Source organism: Cibotium barometz, chromosome 52 (assembly GCF_041138505.1).
Source record: "Cibotium barometz isolate CiBa-2024 chromosome 52, ASM4113850v1, whole genome shotgun sequence".
Lineage (NCBI taxonomy): Eukaryota > Viridiplantae > Streptophyta > Polypodiopsida > Cyatheales > Cibotiaceae > Cibotium > Cibotium barometz.
The window spans coordinates 6619736-6638421 of record NC_141097.1 but is presented as its reverse complement, the minus strand read 5'-3'; the positions used below and the strand labels follow the sequence as shown (position 1 = coordinate 6638421).

The 18686-nt window shown below is 40.8% G+C and overlaps 1 long non-coding RNA gene and 1 other non-coding gene across 22 annotated transcripts in view; both read left to right on the top strand.

Moving 5' to 3' along the window:
* LOC147608727 (uncharacterized) overlaps positions 1 to 18686 on the top strand; it is a 346296-nt gene that overhangs the window by 145271 nt on the left and 182339 nt on the right. For 14 of the 21 annotated variants that reach the window (XR_015264322.1, XR_015264321.1, XR_015264344.1 and 11 more), the window contains one exon: positions 14992 to 15290. This is a non-coding gene — a long non-coding RNA (uncharacterized LOC147608727). Of the gene's footprint in view, positions 1 to 14220; positions 14656 to 14991; positions 15291 to 15525; positions 18652 to 18686 lie in introns of those variants that run through there. The other 7 variants (XR_015264336.1, XR_015264341.1, XR_015264348.1 and 4 more) reach the window with 7 other exon arrangements.
* On the top strand, positions 14150 to 14311 carry LOC147608731 (U1 spliceosomal RNA). The gene has a single exon (XR_015264413.1). It is a non-coding gene; the product is annotated as a U1 spliceosomal RNA (small nuclear RNA).

The window sequence follows — 18686 nt, the reverse complement described above, 5'->3', positions numbered from 1 at the left end:
GAGAGACGACATATCTAGTTTTATGCATGTAAACTTATGTTTAGGCATCGTGCCATGAACAATCGCAAATGACGATCTTGTTCATAATGTGATACTAATTCAACCCAAAAATAATACGGCATATTCTTTTCAAACATTAAGGCACGAGTAGCAACTTCTACAATGTGCGTAATTTTCCTTTCTACAACACCATTCTGTTGTAAAGTGTACCTACATATGAACTGCCTCTTGATTCCTTGCTTTCTCAAGAAATCACTAAACTCATTGGATAAATATTCTCCACCACTATCCAATCTTAAGCATTTAATCTACATACCTTTTTGCTTCTCAGCCAAGGATTTAAATCTAGAAAAGTGAGAAAACACCTCACTTTTTTCCTTCATGAAGTAAATCCACACTTTCCTAGTGTGATCAACAACAAATGTAATAGAGTACTTATAACCTCTGTAGTTGTTGCAATCTTGGTTGGTTCCCCATAAATCAAAATGTATAACATGCAATGTCCTTGTGCCTAAAGTTATTTTCATGCGGGAAATTATGTTTGGCCTCCTTACCAAGTTGGCATGCTTGACATATTTTGTGTATACCATCAACCTTAAACTTCGGCAAACCTACAACAATATGTTGAACTCTCTTTCAGCCAATTACTCTATAATAGTCGATGCTTCATTAAACTCAAACCCATAACCAATAGCCATCTTAGATAGCCCACCTAGAGAACTTCCAACTCAATCAAATGTGGTAGATTTATGCAGTCCCTTACAAGATAACAACAAAACCGATGCATCAACCTCATCCACTGCTGTGAGAGGAGAGGTAAGAGCATCTTGGAATAGCTTTGGAGCATGAAGAAGGGAAACACATTAACAAAGATTTTGTTGAATGTTAAAGAGGTTATCACGGTCATGGAGATTGCATTTGAGTTCCCACCAACCATGGGACCACGTGTAGGAATGGACTCCATGGAGCATAAGTAGAATCCCCACCAGTGGTCAAAGCCATAAACTTCCAATATTGCCTTCCTTGGAGTGCATTGGAGAAGCCATTGCCTAGCTAGTTTGAAGTGTGTGAATGAGATTTTCCTGTGTCTAAAGAACCATAGGGTCTTAAACACATCACATTTTAGTGGGAGCATGCTAAAGGCACCGACCACTTGAGAGGAGTGCAGCAATGCATCTAGAAAGCTCCTTTGCCATTACTGCTGTCAGTGCCAGCAATGTCTATTGTTAACTGTAATTGCTACATCTATTATGTGATACCCTCTGATGAGATAATGAGCCGATTAATGATACACATCGGTATCCATCAACATAATGTACAGGCAGGCACATCAAAGGCACTAACTGATAGGACAAAGCAAATTGTGTCCAAGGTGTTAAGAGTAGATCGCAATGCCAGGTCAAGAAAGGTACAAATGTGTGAGGTAAAAGAAATCATGATGGCAATGCTAGTGCAAGAAGGTGGTTCCTCACATTTCATTGGGGAACAAGAGCTCATTAACATTGTAGAGGAGATGGGACTGCTCATGGAAGATAGCTAGTAAATTAAATTGGTTGGACACTTATGTTTTTATAAATGAGTTATAAAAATCTAGATAAGTGAAGTATGAAACCTGAACAATTTGATTATTAGGCCTTGGAGGTCAGTAAAAATTGCATCCCGACATGGGCCTTCCAAGGAGAGCTTTGGCTTAGATACACTTCTGAAGCTGTAATGAGAGTGCACTTATGATTTTTCCATGGAAGCAGGTTCCAAAACAAGGGTCCACAAGTGAGAAGTGCTTTATTTTCAAGATGTCCATCACTGGACCCACTTCTGGGTTGGATTTACTGGATGAACATTAAATTGGGTGACCATGGCTTGTCATGTGTATGACCCAAGGTAGCATATTCCAAATGTCATAATAAATATAGTCAAAGGATTTCAACTGTGCAGGATCTTCTAACAATTGGGACATGTGAAATGAAAGAGGAGGATATGTAGGCCTAACGTTTGTTTTGGGAGTGCGCATCAATGACGTGATAGAAAACCATGGTTGTGATAGGGTAAATTTTTTTTAATTTCATGGTGGGCAGACAAGGAATAGGCTAACTAAAATGTAGTTTGACATGCGTTTACTCATGGTAAAAATAATGTCCTAATAATAGATAGGGAGAGGTCGAACCTATTTCATTGGGAAGAGCAGAGCATGGTTGCCCACACAACAAAGTGTGTGTGTGCCACATCTCAAGGTGAGCACAAAGCAATGTGTGAGAAGTGGTGCATGGCTCCTACTAGTGAAGCTGCATTAGTAGAGGCTCGATTAATATGTCAATGGTGGCACAATGATCATGTGATGGATAGAAATGGACTCTTGGTTGAGCTTGTGGGAGGTGCGCATAGCACATTGGGGTTCAATAGAGAGAAGTAATGATGGTCCAAATACCCCAAGAACAAACCTAGCAGAAAGCAAGCATGGGAGTTGGGTTTTAGGGGAAGGATATCGACGTAAGATTTCTCTTTATGATGCATGTGCTACTAATATGGCAAATACAATTTTGCAAAGCACTAAGGCAGTCTCTTACTCTCATGGCAAGCACATAGGGAGAGGACCAAGCTTGGAGAAATTAACAAAATGGATGTCTACAGCCCCAACCCAAGTGGTTTGAATAATCAATCAGGTAACTAAAGGAATACCCATGTATATGGCACTTATCCCCCTAATCGGTGACAAAGAAACTGCATCTCATAAGAGACTAGCTCTTGTGGTCATTGATATTGATGATGAGGCCATGCATCATCCGGAGTATAACGCACATGTATGAGACCACAAGTATACGCGGAGGCCATGGAAGATTGTTTTTAAGGAGCATGATACAACCACTACTTCTCAAAGAACAATAAAAGTCACAGAGTTCAGTGTGATTAAGCACAAGGTGAATGAAGTAATGTGGGAAATCCAAAGGATATGCATTGGTAGCAAGGTCACATGCAACGAAATGCCTCGTGGTGGTAAGAGGTGTGGGAAAAACATAGCCAGATCTACAAAAGGGTGTGCCTACACCATTATTCAAAGGGTATCCCAAGCACCCTAATGGTCTCATCAAATATAATGGATATGGTTTTACCTTGATCACGTGCATCATTGCTATATTGTGGACACCAACATAGACCCAAAGCCCAATCCACCACCCAAAATATGGCCACTTGCTATGGGAAATAACCTCATAGACAAGGAGGTCCATTCATTATGGGAAGGTGGATACCAAATGGAGAGAAAAAATGTAGGAGGTGTCATGCCCACCCCACCTAGTAGAGTGATGGGGCTAAAAGATCTTTTATAACAACAAGTAATAAAGAACAAACATATGGGTCTACTATTAACATAGAGGTAGGTGGCTCAGGCATGCGAAATGGCATAACAGTCAAGTATCGCACATCAATATCAGAGGAAGCAAAAATAAAAGATTACTTTGAAAGTGAAAGCTATGGTGGTAGAAGAAGTGTAGAGGCTATAGCATAAGCATGAAGTTTTTAAGATCAAATTGCACGAGGATGATGCACACATTAGAAAATACGATGTGTATCTAAAAGACTAGCCATGTTATACATGTGTAAATTTTATAGATAGAGAATCCAAGAAGAAACCATATCTTGCATGCAAGCACTTGTACTTCATTTGTTTGCGTATTCTTGGCTTGAGCCAGAACGAGAATATGTTCATTCACCGACCTATCCTATCGGACTTGGAGCTCTACAATGCCTTGTCTTGTTGGAGAACCTACCCTAATTTAGGCCATTAAATGCATGGAATTTCACGTCCTGTAGTATTTGGGACTTTTGTAAGCCCACGGAAGTAAACAAGATGGTATACAACAATTGTGATTGAAGAGTTGTATTTAGAAGTTATATATGAGTGAACTTGGTTTTATTTTGACTTGGAAGCAATAACCTCAATCTAGAGGATGTAATGTTGTTATCTCTCTCTCTCTCTCTCTCTCTCTCTCTCTCTCTCTCTCTCTCTCTCTCTCTCTTAAAACCCCATCAAAACATATCCAAAAAGAAGATTACCTGGCAAACCACAACTATATTAGGCGGCGATCTTTCTGATGGTCGAGCTCGTAACCCTTGAGGTCTCCATGCTCAACTCCTTGAGAAGCAATTCCACCTTGCCTCTCGCGAGCATTGTCACACTGCCGTGTACTCGTCCCTCTTCTCACCTCACTTCACTCACACACACTCACTAGCATGGATTAGAGAGAGATTAGCAAGAGCAAGACTCTATTGCACAATGGGAGAGTTCTTTGTATTATGAGAGATTTTCACCTATATACATGGCCATAAGTGTTCACACTCACTTAAACTATAGTCGGTCGGGCACTTTAGGCTCATAAGAGGCCTAATGCTATTACAATGACTACTCTCATAATATATCCATGAAGTACATCACTTGGGACTTCATCCTAACTTGCTACCACATGCTCTTGAAATGGAAATCGCCATACGTATTCCGTTGAACCATTACAGGCGCCCGTCCAAGTTGTAGATTTGGACACTTTTGCTTCATATCTTGAATGTACAACCTTTTAGCGTATCTACCTTGATTCCTTGATGGAAGATAATGGTAGTAGCTCTTGTTAACCCTATAAATGGGTTGACAATCATGTCTCTTTCTTCCTCTCTCTCTCCCACTTTCTTCATCCCTCTCTCTTGATGGAGGGGGGAGGGAATCTTTTTGGAATCCGCTCACCCAATTCTTAAAAAGCACTTACTGGAAAATGCTCACAAAAAAACTCCCCCTATCAAGAGCTAGTAAGAGGCATTACTTGGTCGTGCTCTATACTATAAAAGGGCCATAAAAAGAGTCAAGCTAAGAGGATTGGGGTGAACTTGCTACTCTACTGATACGACACTGAGTTGATGGTTTATGCAAAATGAGAGAAGGCACTTGTTTGAGAGTTGTTGCTTGATGTGACACATGCGATTAGAAGCTTAGAGAGTTGTATTACTTATCTGTTGGGGCTAATTTGCCATTACTTGAGCTATTCAAGCTCAAGGTTACTATTTGCAAACAACAACATTTTCCTTCTCTCTTTCTCTTCTCCACACAAAGGATAATGTCTTTCTCTTTCTCACTCTCTTATTTAATTTCTCAATTAATCACCAATCAATTAACATCATATGGATGCTTAGAGTGATAAGAGAAATTAGAAAAGGAGATAAAGGTGACTAATTAAGACCATGCCTATTCTCATCTAGTAACTACTTAAGATAATAAACCTCCTACTATAAGGTTCTAGTACTAAGTCAAAATTTGGATATAACGAGGATCATAACATAGTTAGGTCTTAATTAAAATGATAAGAAAATGAGAAGATCACTAATCTCAAACATTAAAAATAATTTCTCTAATAATATATAAAGACAAGAAGCTTTGAAATATAATCTCAAGGCATAAACATAATCTTCATTGAAAAATCACTCTCAAATTTCCATTAGATTTTGGTTCCATATTCCATTTCCAAGATTCAATTCAAGATGGTTAACCTTCAAGTTTCACTCAACTCTCAAGCATATTCTATTTCCAAGATTCAATTAAAGATGGTTAACCTTCAAGTTTCACTCAACTCTCAAACATACTGCTCATGTGAAACTTTCATCGTTGCTTATATCATTGGAATCCTTCACCTTTTGTTCCTTCTTTAAGTGACCGCATCCAAAAACAATACACATGTTCATAGAGAAATTTTGCTTCCTCTAAAGCTTTAGACACATGGGAGAACAACACACTTCCCTTAAATACAAAAAGTATACCCACTAACACCCTCCTCTCACCATGAGTTAATGGTGATCCATGAATGAAACTTTCTCCACATGTGGAGGTTCCATCTAACTCCTAGCGGTATGCATTGTTGTTTGCATGGATCTTGATTAAAGTTTTTGTGATGGGAAAGTATGTATATAGATTAAAGAAGACATGCATACCAATGAAAATGAAGAGACTACAAAAGAGTAGTAAATAAAGGAAGTTAGATACCAGCATTAGGAAAAAAACAAATTGAAATGAGAGAATGGGAGAAGAGCCAAAAGAGCAGTAAATAAAGGAAGTTGGGTACTAGCATTAGGAAACAATCAACTTGAAATGAGAGAATGGGAGAAGGGCCAAATTTAGACGTGTTTGGGAAACTAACCGTGGTGGTAAGACCATGCTAATGTGCCCAAGATTGCAACGCACAAGTTTGCCATGTGAAATGCCCATTCGGGGGAAAAAGGGGGGCTTCCTTGAATTTTTAAGCACTTGGATGAGAGGCTGCCTAAAGAAGGGGAATCTTTATGAAAAGATCTCCCTAGCCATCCCAATCCCCTCCCCTCCTCTCTTTGTCTTGCCCTCCCCCCATTGTTTATGCTTTCCCACTTCAATGCATAGAGCATCAAATATATCCTAAGTATCCTTGGGGGATTTACTTGATACATTTATGTAATAACACTTGTGTATATGAACTTTTGAGAAATACTCACGTAAATATAAAAATGTCGATTTTCATTACCCTCTTAAAATGTAAGAAACATCAATTCTAGTCTCTTTAAATAGAGAGTATGAGAACCAAAGCTGCATAGCCCCGCTTGATGTGCATTAGGTTTCTACATATCTTTTGAAAAACTAAAATTGGATTATGGCAACCAAACACAGTGCTTGATTTTTTCTTTAAAAAGGCGGGACAAACATAGTAAGAGCAATCTAGGTGCTATCTTAAAACAGTTTATATTTAATGTGCTCCCACAAGGGACTACCTCAAATCATCTCAACAAATACATGTTACATCACGAGATGACATGCATAGCCAAGTGTGGATCACAAAGAGTTCATTGGATGCGGGCCATGCTGGATAACTACAACTCAATCCTCGAAAATGACTCTTGGGATTTAGCATTTTGCCTTATATGGTAAAAACGCCATTCATACACAAAGTGGGTTCATAAGCTTAAGCGTAAAACTAATGGTAGTGTTTGACTACTCTATAAGGTATGGTTTGTTTTAAAGGGCTATGCTTAGGAGAAGGGAATAGATTATGATGAGACCTTTGCACCCGCATCTCGTATGACTACAATCAAGTGTATTAGTGCATTGTCAATGCATCATGTTGTATTCAAAGTACATATAAAGGTTGCTTACATGGTTTGATCTTGAAGACTGGAAGCCTGTTACTACACCAGTAGAGATAGGTGTTCGGCTTAGTCTCCAAGATGCAAGTGAACCATTTGATGCATCACATTATCTATGAAACATTCAGTTTGGAGTCTAACAGCTGAGAAGATTTATGCACTATCCCAGAAGTAAGTATTGACAGGCTACCAAGGGAGTATTTTGATACATTTAATTCCTTGGACTATTCTATGCTAAGGTGGATGATATTCATCTACATGCTTTCAGTGATTCCAATTGGGCTGGATGTTATGATACAAGTCCACTAGTGGCTTTTTCTTTCATCATGGTGATTCATGTACTGTCATGGCTCAGCACAACTGTGACAATGGCCACTTTGTGTTGTGAAGCTAAGTACAGGGTAACTTTTACATTGACGATGGAGTGTGTATGGCTCAGACACCTTTTGGCAAATCTTGGTGTTGGACATCGGTCCCACACCTCCATCTCACTGACAACTAGAGAGCATTAGCTATTATTATAAGGAACTAAGTGTTGGACATCAGTCTTACACCTACATCTCACTAACAACTAAAGTGCGAGGAACCAAGTGTCTTACAAAGCACATTGAGGTGCATAATCATTATGTCAACGAGAGTCAACGAGAGGCTGCAAGAGAGATTAGCCTAGCCTAATGGTGGGATCAATCACTCTATGAGTAGTCTTGTTTAAGCATAATCATTATGTCAACGAGAGGCTGCAAGAGAGATTAGCCTAGCTTAGTGGTGGGATCAATCACTCTATGAGTAGTCTTGTTTGTGCGAGGCATTAAAAAGAGCTTTTGATGTCAATCTCTATCATTGTTAGGGAAGGCCTCAAATTTGTTGATGACAAGTTTATACTTCATGATAAAAGTGATGGAGACATAATTATAGTGGTATCCAATACTCTAAGCCATGGGCTTTACATATTGGACATATATGAAAGATCGAAACATAATGCTTGTTCAATTATTGCCACACACACGTGCTATGAGTGACGTAGAGCTATGGCATGCCTGTTTTGGGATACTCTTAGATGCCTATCTAGTTACCCTTTCCTCATTCACTACATCATTAACAATTCTCTCATTAATAAATTGATCTATGGGCTGACAAAAATTGAGTTGATTTTAAGCCATATGGATTGATTTGCAGCACCTTGTTGAGCAATTATTTGCTCCACATATGGCTATTCGACATTGTACAAAGGTATCAAAGATGTCCTAAAAGCATTGTTGTTTTTGCATAGAAGTATGGGTTGAATTGAGTTCTCAACAAAGACATCCCTACTCATGAAAATCCACCTTATGGCCAGATGATAGAGTCTGTATCTTTTGCTTTCCAAGTTGTATCCCACAAAAAAGCATTTTATCACCTTATTATTCAACGTATTACCTTGTTTGCTAAGGCACAAGAGCATAAACAAGACAACCAAAAACACGTAAATGAGCCAAAGAGGGCTTCCTAGCATTCCAAGTTTCATAAGGGGTAAATGTCTACAAGGCCTTGGGTGGTGAGGCATATATTTAGCACATAAGTGGCACACATAATTGCCTCCAACCAAAAAACATGAGGCAAATCTTAGCTTTAACCATGCAACATGCCATATTTATGAGAAATTTATTGTTCCTCTTAACCACACCATTTTGGTGAGGTGTGTAAGGCATCATGCATTAATGTTTTATGCCTCTTTCAACCACATATGCATTAATGTTTTATGCCTCTTTCAACCACATATGCATGAAACTTCTTTGATGTATCAACTTTATACTCCCCCCCTTGATCTATTCAAAGGGTGCCAACTTCCTTGACAGATACTCCCCCCCCTCAATCTACCAACTTTACATGAAGACACCTTTTTAGCCATAGAAACAAAGTGTCTAAAAAGCTTGACTTTTCTTTCAATGTATACACCTAGGTGTGCCTAGGAGCTGTCATCAATAAAAGTCACAAAGTAGAGATATCCCTCGATCGATGGTGTTCTCGTAGGACCATATATATCACTATGTATAAGTTGTAATTTTTGGATATCCCTTAATGGTCCACATTTCGAGAATGATGCCCATTGTATCTTACCCAAAATATGCCCCTCATACACACCTCAAGCTTTGGCAAATCTGGCACCATCTCTTGCCTTTTGAGGTGCAACAAACTACCAAAGTTCAAGTGACCAAAGCGGGCATGCCATGGCTCTACGTCACTCATAGCACATGTGTGTGGTAGTAACTAAATAAGCATTATGTGTTAATCTCTTATATATGTCCAGTCTATAAAGCCCATGGCAAATTTGGCACCATCTCTTTCCTTTTGAGGTGCAACAAACTGCCAAAGTTCAAGTGACCAAAACAAGCATGCCATAGCTCTACGTCACTCATAGCACGTGTGTGTGGCAATAATTGAACAAGCATTATGTTTCGATCTTTCATATATGTCCAATATGTAAAGCCCATGGCTTAGAGTACTGGATACCACTATAATTATGTCTCCATCACTTTTATCATGAAGTATACACTTATCAACAAATTTGAGGCCTTCCCTAACAATGATATAGATTGACATCAAAAGCCCTTTTTAATGCCTCGCACAAACAAGACTACTCATAGAGTGATTGATCCCACCATTAAGCTAGGCTAATCTCTCTTGCAGCCTCTCGTTGACATAATGATTATGCACCTCAATGTGCTTTGTGTGACACTTGGTTCCTCGCACTTTAGTTGTTAGTGAGATGGAGGTGTAAGATTGATATCCAACACTTAGTTCCTTATAATAATAGCTAATGCTCTCTAGTTGTCAGTGAGATGGAGGTGCGGGACCGATGTCCAACACCAAGATTTGCCAAAAGGTGTCTGAGCCATACACACTCCATAGTCAATGTAAAAGTTACCATGTACTTAGCTTCACAACACAAAGTGGCCATTGTCACAGTTGTGCTGAGCCATAACAGTATATGAATCACCAAGATGAAAGAAAAAGCCACTAGTGGACTCGTGTATCATAACATCCAGCCCAATTGGAATCACTGAAAGCATGTAGATGAATATCATCCTCCTTAGCATAGAATATTCACACATCACCAATGAGATATAATGGTGGTTATAGTGTCTCATGTGTTCATTTATAGCCTACACAATGCTTCACAAACCCCTACTTTTATTTGCCAACATTTAATTAGATTTTCCTGCATGTCATATATTAAATAGCAAAATTCATGGGCAAAGTTGGACACAAATGAGGATACTATTATGTTCTCTCTTAGCTTTTCAACTTCCTTAAAAATTTGGCCTTTCTTTATCTCATGGATACATACAAGATATATAAAATACATTGTTCAAGTCAAGACCTTACCTTAGCCTTGCCAAAGCATGTGTCATTGGGTCTCGCCTTGGAGCCACAAAGGCAACTTCCCATTGTGGGTGTGCAAGCTCCATCCGTTGTGTCCTCACTCTGTTGTCACATCACAATGCTCCTTGCCAAAGGAGTGAAAGGGGAGCTCTCAATGCCTAGATGGAGGTAAGAAGAGATCGTCTTTCATAGTAATTCTCTCTCTCACAAAAGGCAAGAAAAGAAGAAACTAATGCAAGCATGGATCCATCTAGCAAGCATAAATTTAAAAGCATACAAGAAAGTGCGAAGAGGAAAACCTATAATAATACCTATTCAAGCATGGATCCATCTAGCAAGCATAAATTTGAAAGCATACAAGAAAGTAAGAAGAGGGAAGAAGGAGAGCTCATAAGAAAACTATTGCAAGGGAATGATTGTCCAGTGCTTATTGTAAAAAATGACTTATTTACAAATGACTAGTAAGAAAACTCTACAAGTGACTAGTTTTCACACTAGGTTGGCCAAACTAAAAAAGATGGTTCGACCTCTATGACAACACAGACACACACTTAAGCACTTACATATGCAAGCAAACTCTACAAGTCCATAGCCAAAAAAATACATAAGCATGAAAATTTGTATGTAGTCCAACACATATTTTTCACTTTATGTGAAGAAGATAAATAGATAGATCATGTTGTTAGTCATTTATGTGGACGACTTTATAATGATTGGTGATAGTGATGCTAACATACATGACGTCCGAATGCTTTTAAAGTAGAAGTTTGATATGAAAGATTTAGGTCACTTGTTGCAGAATTTTCTTGGTATAGAAGTGGAGAAATCACTTGATGGCATTTTGCTGTTAGAGAGGTAGTATGACTTGGACATGTCCAATTATAGTATGATAGGCTATAAGCTTATTTCAATACCATTAGAGTAGAACACTAAGCTTTTTGTAGATACATCTAAGGACCCCACTATATACATGCACACAGTGGGTAGTGTGATCTACATGACGATTACTAGGCTACATTTGATCTACTATGATGTTGTTACACTTGTTGTTAGGAGTCAATTTGTGCAGCCCCCCTATAGGAAGCCACATTTTGATATGCTAAGACGAATTCTAAGGTACATAAGGTTCACTATTGATTATGGACCTTTTTAGGAGGTTGGCAACAGTGAGATACATCTACATGGGTATACAAATGTTGATTGGGCTGGTAGTGTCTTTGACAGGAGATCTACCAATAGCTTTATGCTTTCTTTTGGGAGTGCTGCTATGTGTTGGCGCAACAAGAAACAACCAACAATTATTTTATCAAGTACACAAGCAGTGTATAGGGGCATTGCTATGGTAGCTTGTGAGGTAGCTTGGTTTCAAAAGCTACTTGGTGATATGACTTGATATCAGAGCCTTATTAGAGATTTTATTATCTTAATTAGTTGCTAGATTAAAATATTGATTAGTCACCTTTCTCTTCTTCTCTAATTTCTCGTCTTTGTCACTTTAAGTATCCGTATATATTAATTGCTTGGTGATTGAACGAGAGATATTACTTATCAAAGAGAGAAAGAGAGAGACATTATTCTTTGTGTGGCTAAGAGAAAGAAAGATAGGAGAAGATTATTCTCTACAAAGTGGCAAGCTTGATCTTGAGCAGCCCAAGAAACAACAAACCAATCCCAACATTCTCATCTAGAGATAAGTAATACAGCTCTCTAAGCTCCATAACATTGACATATGGAAAATCTAGCAACAACGACTCTCAGACTAGTCCCTTCTCTCACCAACAATGTGTATGCCCAATAACAATAGCAAGCCGTTTTGTAGCAAGTGAACCCTTTTCTTGTCAGTCTTCCTATTCTGTACAGCCACATTCAAGCTATAGTAGAGAGGAACCACAATAGCAACATCTCCTACTAGCTCAACAACACCACTGTGTGCTGCTCTATGTAAACACACAGCATCATGTAAGGTGGACTTCCAAGCCGAGGGGGGCTCTTTGTGTAGCAATCAAGCTGCTCCGAAGAGCTCATACCTCCTCGTTGACATGGCAGCAAGCTGTCCTATAAATTGGCTCTTTTCCACCTGAGGTTTAAATACTGAGAATATTAATGTTCTTAGAGGGACTTCAAAGATTTAGCGTAAAGAAACGTGCTCATGTGGTACATACCTATTCAAATTTATAAGAATGTGTGTGTGAAAAGCACTCTCCTCATCACCAAGACGTGCTTCCAACGAGCATCAAATTTAGGATGTTCATTGGTGCAATCTACATCAACATTGGGCTTCTTCAACGTTTTAAGATACCACCTAGATTGCTCTTACTATGTTTGCTCCACCTTTTTAATGAAAAAATCAAGCATTGTTTGGTTGCCCATAATCGAATTGTGGTTTTTTAAAGGATATGTAGAAACCTAATGCACATCAACAAGGGGCGCCATGCAGCTAGCCAAAAGTGAAGACAGCCAAAAAGTGCACTCGGTAACTTTCATTTGAGCTGATGCAATGGTAAATCTGTGCGTTGGGTCAAAAGAAGCTAGGCTGGGCTAAGTTAAGGTCGTTCATGCTCTCCACCATGGAAGCATACTACACAAATAATACTATGCTTTATCACAAATACTAGTGTGCTTTCTTTTTAACACCATGTTTCAACGTGTGTATCAATTGTACTCGATATAGCGTGAGTGTGTTTTAATATTTGGTGGAGGTAGTAGTCAACAGGGCTAGGCATCTATGAAGGTGTCTGATATGAAAAGCATGCAATCAAACTCTCCTCACTAAGACATGCAAAGAACCTTGGTATACTGTGTCACATCTCTCTATAGAAAACCTAATTACGTGAAGTGGTGAACTTCCAATGTTGTGTGTCTCTCTTGATTGTCGGTGTGAGTACATAGCGGAGAGAGATAGAGAAGCTGCATATCTCCCTAGCTATGCGGGTATACTACCCTAAAGCGAATCTCGTGTGACACCACTTCGTAATGGTGGGGAAACCAAGTTTTCTCTACAGTGTTCTTCTCATTTTTGTAAAATCATTTTTTTTATTACAGCACAGCTTTAGATTTATACTCGTGTTATGATCCTCCTTAGATTCAAGTTCTGAAAAATATTGAGGTAATTTGCGTGGCTTTATCCAACAAAGTTGCTTCACCTAGGGTTTTGTTGAAAAGGTTTATTATCAAATACTACTATGCTCTCTTTTTTTGAACATGCATATTATTTTTACACCTTGGGCTTATCTTTCAAATCTTATTATCATTATCAATAATAAGCAATGCCATTATCCTTGAGCTTATCTTTCAAAGCATCTTATCATTGTCAATTAGCAATTATCCTTAGTGTTTTGAGATTAGTTATCTTCTCATTTTCATATCATCTAGAGGGAGTGGAGTTTAGGAATGCATCCCCGAGACGAGGAGAGGGCGTTAGAAATTGTTGGTGTGCGTTTCGTGAAGACGTGTCGTTCTCCCATGGAATGTGAGGCCCGGCAAGATATTTCTTAGTGTAGTGCTTATGGAATTCTTCAAGTTGCAACCTTAGCGCTACAAGGGCGCTCTCGTAGGTTGTTAAAAAAGAACCTTAGAAGAAATGTCCCATAATAGGTTGGCGTGCAGGCGCCTACAAAAGGTCATTCACGCGCATCTGGGAAGCATACTTACCTGGGCGGGGTCGATCGGTGATCAGGAAGGCCGATGGTCTAGGGTCGGCCCCTCCATTGCACTCTCGGACGGGCTGCACCCTAGCATCTCCCCAACGGGGAGAGTGCACGTCATAATTTGTGGTAGCGGGGGCTCGCGTTCGCGCGGCCCCCCACCCAACCCCCCCATCTCATCAAGTCGGAAGTGGTGTGTGCTGTTCTGCTTCGCTTCTGGCAGGTACTATTCTCGCATGTGCATTTTATTGTAGATGAGGTGGTGGTAGGCAGCAGGGGATGATGGATGAGAGCTTGAAGCAGCGAGAGCGAGAGAGAGAGCCCAGCACGATGAGCTACTCTCCAACACTGGACAGCAACCCATGAAGCCTCTTCACACAAACAAACACACACGAGTAAGCCGGCCCAATCTAGAACATGGGCATGCATCTGATGCTGCTGCTGGCGATTCTCACACCTCAACTTCTATTGGGCCTCCACCCAGACCTCAACTGGCTTCAACAAGGTACATACATCCGCTCACTTATTAGCAGAAGAAGGCTTCTAAGAAAAAAAGATAGAAATATCACAAATGTCTAGCACTGTAGTAAATGTTCATGTTCATCAACCTACATGCATATATATATGTACATATATGGATATTTACCACATCTATATTTAACATATGAGCAGATGCTTCTTGACCCTTTTTCAACAGTTACATGCATACATAAATGTTATTACAAGGATATATTATGTACATGTTTACATCTGTGCGCGCGCGCACACGTGTGTGTTGTGTGTGTGTGCGAGAGAGAGAGAGAGAGAGAGAGAGAGTTCATTTATTGCTCAGCTTATGCAGAGGGCAGGTTGAAAAGAGTGCTGCCTGCAGAAGCCAGGGAGCATGCAGTTTTCAAATGTATAACAGTAACAGGGGTCAATGAGACGGGCAGGAGGCATATGCCTACCAAACAGTGGTGAGAATTGGGGGTCACATATACAAGGGTATGCTCTATGATCAGGGTCTAGATAGGAGGCAGGCATCATCTTCAAGCATTGCAGAGCTTCGGCTCGGTGGAATAAGTGTAGCACCATCAAGCTCAGCCACCATTGATGTTGCTGGACACCTTTATGGAACTTCTGAAAGTGTTTTTCTAGGAGGTAACCGTGCCACCCTTTAGTTTGCTATCATTTACGGGGTTTCCTAAGTATGTCTTCTCCCAATGATACAATACGAGGTGAAGGAAAGATGTGGCCTTACTTGACGTTATATGTTTAAACCTTTAGCTAATGAACATTCAAGTATCCCACCAGAGCTTCCCTGTCATTCTTGTATAGTAAGTGATTGTATGGTTCAAGTTATGCTGCGCAGGTGATTGATTGTGTTTGTTAATAGGAATGACGTGCTTAATCACAATTAAACATACGAAGAAAGAGAAAGGGAGAGACAATGCCCACGACATCAATTCCAGTCTCAATAACCCACAAAAGGGCAGGGCGTTTGTTAACCAATGACAAATCAAGGAGGCAAGGAAGGAGTAGGGAAAGGCTATCGCCGGCCCCCCATCTTCCCCTGGGAAAGGCCGACCGATGGCCTTTTCTGGCCATCAAGGACGGGGGAGTGAGAGAAGAAGCAATCAGTGCAGGCCACATCAGCCTCTACAGCTCTAATCCATTCCTGATGAGATGGAGATGGGTAGATGGACCAGATTTTGACATTTCAAATTCTGCCTCTGGTAATGACAAGTGACTGCAGCGGATTCTGACAACTCAGCACTGCAGAAATTAATGCGTTCCGCACGCTTACATCATCAATTACAGTCTCAATAACCCACAAAATGTTTACAACGCTAATGTGCTTAATCACAAATGAAAATATAAGGAAGGAGTAGCCTATACTCCCACAAATAAGGCTGTGAGGGGAGGAGGCTCCAGGTGAGCGTTCTACAGAGATGGTGACAGGCCGAGAGCTATAATGGGGCCACATCAGCTGGAGCTAGTGGAATTGACACTGACAGGCAAGTACATCAGATTGATATTCCCACAAATAAGGCTCCCTGATTTGATGCTGGAGATTCAACGTCAGGCGACCTGCATATGTGACGAGGCTTCATGGGTTGCTGTCCAGTACTACTCCCCTCCCCCTCTCGCATGTTCATTTTATTGTAGATGAGGTGGTGGTAGGCAACAGGGGATGATGGATGAGAGCTTGAAGCAGCGAGAGAGAGAGAAAGCCCAGCACGATGGTTGATTGGATCATACCCTGGCTTTTCAGCCGCCGTTTTTGAACAGGATGTTTACTACTGTCCCTAGAACCTGCGGCCAGCAGGAGAGCATGAGACTTTCTGTGTATATCAATCATTCTCCAATAATTATTGAGATTAACCTACACTATAGGTGTGTGCTTCTTCTCAATTAAACATAGCATGTCTGACGGGATCCATTTGAATGTGAAAATAATTGCATGTTGATAATTTTTCTTTAAATTTTCTATTAAAAAAAAAAAAACTCCATCAGCAAGGAGATGTGCAGTCTCACCCGGTAGCTTTTCATGATGCAAGCATGTGGGCAGGGGGGGGAGATGATCGCTTTTGCAGGTTTCAGACAAAAGTTCGTCTGTCATCATCGGTTTCAGAGCAAAGCTGACGCAGTGGTTTTTCACTCCATAATTTTGCCTCGTGTGGGAGACCTTCAAGACTCCTCAGCACAAGGAGGAATATACTGCATGCTTTAGCTGGGGATGAGGAGGATAGGGAAAGAGTCTCTGCAGAATCCCTTCCCAATTTCGCTTGTAGGCATTTCATGCAGTTGATGAGGCCCTCTACTCATCTCAGCAGATGCAGGTCATGGAGGCAGCAAATGAAAAAAATGCAAGCCATCAACAGGAAGCCTTTCTTCTTGAGAAGCAGCTACAGTTGGAACAGGCGTAGGGAAGTCCCTCTACTCATCTCAGCAGATGCAGGTCATGGAGGCAGCAAATGAAAAAAATGCAAGCCATCAACAGGAAGCCTTTCTTCTTGAGAAGCAGCTACAGTTGGAACAGGCGTAGGGAAGTCCTTTGTCTGGAATCAAAGAAGCTGAGGAAGCCCTTTGGTTTGGTTTCAGCAGAAGTAGTGTCAGAAGACCACCCTTTATGGAGACCCCAAGGCGGCTCAAGACACTCTCACCATTTTGCACAGGGTGATTGGCATGGGTGGAACTCTGATTGACCGTCATAGGACAGCGCTCTCTTGGGGCACCAGGGAAGGTAGCTCTCACCAGGATTTCAGGTGGAGCTGCTCCCTGTATCCCGTGGATGAATCAATTCAAGGCCTATTACAAAGTGGTGCGTATGGAAGAAGCTCCAGCCCTTTATATGTATCTGTCGTTACTTGGTGGAAGATCATTCCACATCAAGAGGGGAGGTGAAATACTCGTGGGATGATTTCGGGGATCAGCTGGAGCATCTTATGTACGGCCGCTTTACATTCCGATTGTAGAAGTTTAAACAATGCCTGGAAGAAAGCATTGGAACAGTATTCCAGTAGTGTGGAGCAGCTTGGAGTTCAACGTCAAAAACGCGAACAAAGCCAGCAAGAGACAGGAGAACAAGCCCATCGTTTCCCAATTTCTCAACGAAAGCCAGCCCTCTTCATGAAAAACCCCTACACAGCCCGTCTCAGGAGGTTCCTTAAAGTAAGGAGGACAAAACCCAACCCCAAAAAAGATAGGGACACACAAGGCTTTCTATCCCAGTAGGAGATGGAACACCGTTATCGGGTAAGCAGATGCCTTAGGTATCATGAGGTGGGACACTCGAAAATAAGCTGACTGACCAACAGCCCATAGCACCTGATGGTACCGATTGCAGACAATGAAGTTCTTGAAGAGTGAAGGTTCTTCGTTCTGTCCATCCTTGCAACAACAGCTCCATCCTTTGTTTGTGATGTCTGCAAGGCACTATTTGAGGTAACCAGTTCAGTGCAGTATTTGGGAAGATTCAGCCCTGTTTGTACTCATTCTTATTTTCAGCAGTCAAAGCGAATACGCCTTCGGAAGGGGGTGCTGAAGCCAGTATTTGTGACCCCACTTGGTGTACAGATGTACTTCTCTCTCTTTCCCTTCTCTCCTTCACTTGCAAGGTAACCCACCAGTTCACCCCTTGTACTCGCAAGTAAAAGTTCCTTGAATCTTCCGCATGTTACATTGGTTTTAGAGCTTGATCTTGTATGCTGGTCTTAAGCTAACCATTGCACCACTGGTGGGAGAAGATGCTATTTTGAGCATCGGTTCTTTCACAACTAATGCTCTCTTGATCCAAAGGCATTTTCACACATTGATCTTGCACTAGCCTGTCACGTGCATCCCGCAGTTGGATGCCACGTGGAAATGTTTGTACAAGATAAGTGCAAACCTAAGGCCAGACATCAAGCGTTTGGTGAGCCCTTGTCTAGGGTCGAGTTGATGGTGTTGTGTTGTGTGTGTCCCGCACATTTTGTTGTGCCTGTCTGCTGGCACCGTCTTTGTGAACCACTTGGCAGCATACATGATGTACAAGTTACTCAAAACACTTATTAG